The sequence below is a fragment of the Miscanthus floridulus genome, chromosome 12 (genome assembly GCF_019320115.1).
Source record: "Miscanthus floridulus cultivar M001 chromosome 12, ASM1932011v1, whole genome shotgun sequence".
NCBI classification, from domain to species: domain Eukaryota; kingdom Viridiplantae; phylum Streptophyta; class Magnoliopsida; order Poales; family Poaceae; genus Miscanthus; species Miscanthus floridulus.
This window is the reverse complement of record NC_089591.1, coordinates 373,221-380,032: the sequence shown is the minus strand read 5'-3', so window position 1 is coordinate 380,032 and position 6,812 is coordinate 373,221. Positions and strand designations below refer to the sequence as shown.

The 6,812-nt window shown below is 43.4% G+C and overlaps 1 long non-coding RNA gene across 1 annotated transcript; it reads right to left on the bottom strand.

Annotated features, from left to right (window-relative positions):
• Nucleotides 1–5,808: 5,808 nt before the first annotated feature.
• On the bottom strand, nucleotides 5,809–6,812 carry LOC136495387 (uncharacterized). Its single transcript, XR_010768987.1, has 3 exons — nucleotides 6,777–6,812; nucleotides 6,622–6,689; nucleotides 5,809–6,280 (listed from the first exon to the last, which is right to left on the bottom strand). It is a non-coding gene; the product is annotated as an uncharacterized lncRNA (long non-coding RNA).

Below are 6,812 nucleotides of genomic sequence, written 5' to 3'. Positions count from 1 at the left end.
AATCACAAGGATAAATAACAATGAAGACCAATCACCATGGAATCAATGATGAACACAATGATTTTTTACCGAGGTTCACTTGCTTGCCGGTAAGCTACTTCTCGTTGTGGCGATTCACTCACTTGGAGGTTCACGCGCTAATAGACATCACATGCCAAACCTTCAATAGGGTGATGCACAACCAACACAAGATGAGGATCACATAAGCCACGAGCAATTTACTAGATTGCCTTTTGGCTCTCCGCCGGGGAAAGATCAAGAACCCCTCACAATCACCATGATTGGAGCTGAAGACAATCACCAATCTCCGCTCAATGATCCTCACTGCTCCAAGCCATCTAGGTGGTGGCAACCACCAAGAGTAACAAGCGAATCCCGCAGCGAAACACGAATACCAAGTGCCTCTAGATGCCAACACTCAAGCAATGCACTTGGATTCTCTCTCAATCTCACAAAAATGATGAATCAATGATGGAGATGAGTGGGAGGGCTTTGGCTAAGCTCACAAGGTTGCTATGTCAATGAAAATGGCCAAAGGTATGAGCTTCAACCAGCCATAGGGTTTAAATAGAAGCCCTCACGAAATAGAGCCATTGTACCCCTTCACTGGGCACAACTCGGGGTGACCGGACGCTCCAGTCATACTGACCGGACGCTGGCCCTCAGCGTTCGGTCACGTGATACATGCCACGTGTCCCCTGCTTCAAATACTATTCATCAGATTTCAACGGTCGTCTATTGATCGGACGCAGCAACTGAACTGATCAGATGCTAAGCCTCCAGCATCCGGTCGTTTCCAATAAGGTTCTAGAAATGGATTTCTTCGACCGGACACGTCCGGACACGCTTGACCGAACCCTACCAGCGTCCGGTCACACAGTGACTTTTCTCTATGCTGCCCGACAACAGGACCGGATGCTGGACCTCAGCGTCCGGTCAGTCCAAGACCTAGCGTCCAATCAGAGACTAACACTGGCGTCTTCACTGCCACACTTGACCGGACACGCCGGTCTCTCTGAGACCAGCGTCCGGGCACCTCTAACTTTTCCACCCTTGCTCAAATATGCCAACCACCAAGTGTATCACCTTGTGCACATGTGTTAGCATATTTTCACAAATATTTTCAAGGGTGTTAGCATTCCACTAGATCCTAAATGCATATGTAATGAGTTAGAGCATCTAGTGGCACTTTGATAACCGTATTTTGATACGAGTTTCACCCCTCTTAGTAGTACGGCTATCAAACCTAAATGTGATCACACTCTCTAAGTGTCTTGATCACCAAAACAAAATAGCTTCTACAAATTATACCTTTGCCTTGAGCTTTTTGTTTTTCCCTTTCTTCTTTCCAAGTCCAAGCACTTGATCATCACCATGGCATCATCATCGTCATGCTATGATCTTCATTTGCTTCACCACTTGGCATGTGCTACCTATCTCATGATCACTTGATAAACTAGGTTAGCACTTAGGGTTTCATCAATTCACCAAAACCAAACTAGAGCTTTTAGGTGGAAGTAGAAGTACTACAAGAAGGGTTAGCGAGAGGAACAATGATAGGGATAGATAATGATTCATCAATTAAATCACATGTCAAGCCTACATCACAAGTTTCAACATGCTTCTTCTTAATTTGTTCATTAAGCAAAGAAGATTGAGCTTTTTCAAGCTTCTTATGAGCCTTGCCAAGCTTCTCATGAGCTTCCTCTGGCCTCTCATGAGTTGCTTTGAGCTCATCAAGGGCTTGCTTAATGGCTTTTACCTCCTTATTCAAGCTTTTGCATTCCCTTCTCTTAATGTCAAAATATTCTTTAGCATCTTCTAGCATGTCAAATAATTCATCTTTAGTAGGTTCATCATCATCACTATCACTATCATTTTCATTATCATGCTCATCATCACTTCCATCATCACAAATTTGTATCTTAGTGGCCTTAGCCATGAAGCATGATGGAGTGTCGAAGAGAAAAGGCTTCTTATTTATAGCAATGCTTGCAAGTGCCTTCTTCTTGGTGGTCTTGTCATCATCACTATCATCATCATCAATTGTGGAAGCATCACTATCCCAAGTGACCACATATGAACCACCCTTCTTCTTTTTAAAGGTCATCATGTCCTTCTTCTCTTTCTTTTCCTTCTTCTCCTTCTTATTCTTCTTGTCATCATCTTTGTCACTAGTGTATGGACATTGAGCAATAATATGATCTTTGCTTCCACAATTGAAGCACCTCCTTGACTCTTCCATGTTCTTGGATGAAGATTTCTTTCTTCTAGTACGGTAGCCCTTCTTCACCATGAACTTGCCAAATCTCTTGACAAAGAGAGCCATCTTGTCATCATCATCATCATCATCATCATCATCATCCCATGAATCATGATCTTCACTTGATGTTTCTTGCTTAGCCTTGCCCTTGGATGATGTGGCCTTGAATGCCCTTGGATGATGTGACCAATGTACCAAATCTTGAAGGTAAGCATCTCAAGAACTTGTGGAAGAAGTCCTTGTCCTTCACCTCTTCTCCAAGTGCATTGAGATCATTGACAAACACTTGAAGCCTATGGAACATTTTTGGCACACTCTCATCCTCCTTCATCTTAAAGCTTGCAAGCTTCTCTTTGAGAATGTATGCCTTTGCACCTTTCACGGCTTGAGTGCCTTCAAATGGTTCTTCCAACTTCTTCCAAGCCTCATGAGCTCTCTCAATGTTCTTGATTTGCTCAAATGTTCTCTCATCCAAAGCATCATGGATGGCACTAAGAGCAATGTCATTATTTTAGAGTAGTATTTCTTCGGCGGTGATGGGAGCCTCTTCATCTTCAATCTCAATCTTTGTCTCTACCACCTTTTAAACATTCCTATTGATTGACTTGATATAAGTAGTTATCTTAGCCTTCCAATAGGGATAGTTAGAGCCATCAAATTGGGGTGGCTTCTTTGTGTTGTTGATTTAAGCCATTTTTACATCGAAGGTTGTTAAGCCTCAAATCACGGTGCCCTCGGCTCCGATACCACTTGAAAGGTCCTAATGGCTAGAGGGAGGGAGAATAGCCTATTAAAAATTTCTACAACAACACTTTAACAAACCGGTTAGACAATTATAAGGCGAAGCAAGTGTTGCGCTAGCCTACTAAAGTTGTAAGCCACCTACTATAATTCTAGTTTATATAGCTTCTATCCACACAATAGCTAAGATACTATACTAAGTTAGTGTGCTCTCAAAGACTAACTAAAGAGACACACTAACCAAAATAATAAGCTCTCACAACTAGCTACACTAAAGAGCTTGATAACTAGTTTGCAGTAATATAAGGAGAGTGAGCAATTTGTTTATACCGCCGTGCCGAGGAGTGAACCAACCAATCACAAGAATGAATATCGATGAAGACCAATCAGCTCAGAATCAAATGATGAACACAATCATTTTTTACCGAGGTTCACTTGCTTGCTAGCAAGCTAGTCCTCATTGTGGCGATTGACTCACTTAGAGGTTCACGCACTAATTGGCATCACACGCCAAACCCTCAATAGGGTGCCGCACAACCAACATAAGATGAGGATCACACAAGCCATGAGCAATTTACTAGAGTACCTTTTGGCACTCCGCCGGGGAAAGGTCAAGAACCCCTCACAATCACCACAATCAGAGCCGGAGACAATCACCACCCTCCGCTTGACGATCCTCACTGCTCCAAGCCATCTAGGTGGTGGCAACCACTAAGAGTAATAAGCGAATCCTGCAGCGAAACACGAACACCAAGTGCCTCTAGATGCAAACACTCAAGCAATGCACTTGGATTCTCTCCCAATCTCACAAAGATGATGAATCAATGATGAAGATGAGTGGGAGGGCTTTGGCTAAGCTCATAAGGTTGTTATGTCAATGCAAATGGCCAAGAGAGTGAGCTTGAACTAGCCATAGGGCTTAAATAGAAGCCCCCACGAAATAAAGCCGTTTTACCCCTTCATTGGGCACAACACGAGGTGACCGGACACTCCAGGTCATACTGACCGAATGCTGAACCTCAGTGTCCGGTCGTACGATGCATGCCACGTGTCCCCTCTCTTCAAATATTATGCGCCCGATCTCAACGGTCATAAGGTGACCGGACGCAGCAGCTCAAAGTGACCGGACGCTGAATCCCAGTGTCTAGTCGTTTCCAGTAAGCATCTAGTGATGATTTTTCTCGACCGGACGTGTTCGGTCACCCTTGACCGGACATAGCCAGTGTCTGGTCACTCTATGACACTTCTGTGCGCTGCTCAACCGCAGGACCGGACGCGCCCTGTCAGCGTCCGATCGCTGAGTGACCCAGTGTCCGGTCAGTTACCCAGCGTCCGGTCAGTGACCGACGCCAGCATCTTCGCTGCTGCTACTAACCGACGCTAGCGTCTTCGCTGCTACTACTGACCGGACGCACCGGTCCTTCCAAGACCAGCGTCCGGTCACTGCGTGACCAGTGTGACTAACTTTTTTTCACCTCTATCTTCTTCTCCCTTGCTCAAATGTGCCAACCACCAAGTGTATCACCTTGTGCACATGTGTTAGCATATTTTCACAAACATTTTCAAGGGTGTTAGCACTCCACTAGATCCTAAATGCATAGCAATGAGTTAGAGCATCTAGTGGCACTTTGATAACTGTATTTTGATACGAGTTTCACCCCTCTTAATAGTACGGCTATCAATCCTAAATGTGATCACACTCTCTAAGTGTCTTGATCACTAAAACAAAATGGCTCCTACAATTTATACCTTTGCCTTGAGCCTTTTGTTTTTCTCTTTCTTCTTTTCATATCCAAGCACTTGATCATCACCATGGCATCATCATCATGTTATGATCTTCATTTGCTTCACCACTTGGAATGTGCTACCTATCTCATGATCACTTGATAAACTAGGTTAGCACTTAGGGTTTTATCAATTCACTAAAACCAAACTAGAGCTTTCAATGTGGCACCACCTCATCAACACCATGCCCAAGTATCCAATTATGGAGAATGCAGCAGGCAAGTACCGACTTCGCTTGTGTTTTGAATGGATGAAATTGTTTGTTGTCAATAATGCGAAAAACGGTTCTTTAAAGCACCAAAAGCCCATTCAACAGTGACACGCAAATTTGAATGCCTCAAATTAAATAGCTCTCTTGGGTTTGTTGGTTGGTTCCTAGGACCATACTCTTTGAGATGATATCTAGTGCCCTGGTAAGGAGGAAGGAACCCAGGGCGGCATGCATATCTAGCATCCACTAAGTAGAATTTACCTACAACAAGGATACACATGTATCAGGATATTGGATATGCATTTTCAAGTTTAATTTAAGTGTCTCAGTTAGTTTGTACCTTGTGGAACCCTTAAACCGTCATGGCGTTCTAATGCATCCGCTAGAATGACTGCATCATGTGCTGATCCCTCCCACCCACCCAGCACATATGTAAACTTCAAATTTGGCCATGTTCGGCTGCTCATATAAGCCGGCTTATAAGTCGGCTTATCAGCCATGGTACAATATTTTCCTCTCCCAACAAATCAACCATCCAAATCAGCACAAGCGGCTTATAGACCAACCGAACAACTGCTACTACATTTTGTGTAGTGTAGTGCTTTCTGCCTCTAAAAGCAGCTTGCATGTCCTTTCAAACTTTAGCATGGATGTGAGTTCCATCTATAGCACCAACACAGTCCTACATGACACCCTATTCATGACAAGCATCATTGCAATGCACTCATTTATGTTTGACTAACCTAGATAGTATGTGCCAATATGATTACCTTAAAGTAAGGGTACCACCTTGTGCTGTTTGTGATCTTAAGTGGAGTTTCAGAAGATGGAGGCTTAATCATGTCATGCCTAATTTCACCAATTGCATACAAAACCTCTTTGAAATATCTGCTCACTGTCTCTATAGACCTTAAATTCTGGTGGATAACTCTAAAGCGCTGGTTATGGCCACAATATGAAGGAACATTGCAACTTGCTCCTCTATACTACTATGAATACTGTCCCTCAACAGATTTCTATCCCTAAGCAAGTTGCAAAGATGGAAAAAGGTGCTCTCCTCATGCGAAGCATGTTTACACACTCTACATCGTTACAACTGTAAATTAAATTCAGATTCTTCTGCCTTTCCTCATCCATGATGCCCATAGGGCCATAAGTGATCTGTGGCCGTGAACATTGCCCCATCCTAAGCTTACTCATCAAGAATGCATACATAGCAGCCACAAGAGCTGCGGCCTCAACTACAAGCATGCGTCTTTGCTCTTCCAAATCCATAAAAACTGTTTAAACAAAGTAAAGAACATATTTTCAGTTTACTCTAACACGACTGATGCACAAAAGCATATAGTACAAAGATCTAAACATCATTGGCATGGACAAGTGCTCAGATTTTAAGTGTCATCATCATAGGCTAAGACATAAGCTCAGAAAAAATAAGCATTTCATACATTCTAAAACAAAGCTAACCACGTCACAGACTAGGACATGTGCTCAGGAAAGGGCTTATAGATGCAAGCATTCAAGAACTCATTCAACATCATCACAGAGAAGGCATCATGTATTATCCACAATAACAAGAATCCAGAGGGGAAGAAGCTTGAGTAGAAGATCTCAGATATACCGAGCTCGATGCCGAAACACCACAAGTTGCAGCACGTAGGAACCCAAATCCACGGATCCGGATTAGTGCTGCAAGAACAAACAAAGGATGCGCCAGATTAGGGTTAGAATATGAACAAATTTTTGGGGAAAAAGAAAGAGGAGCTCGCATCGTGCCTCTTTGCAAGCGGCAGTTTTGGCGAATCCCAGCTG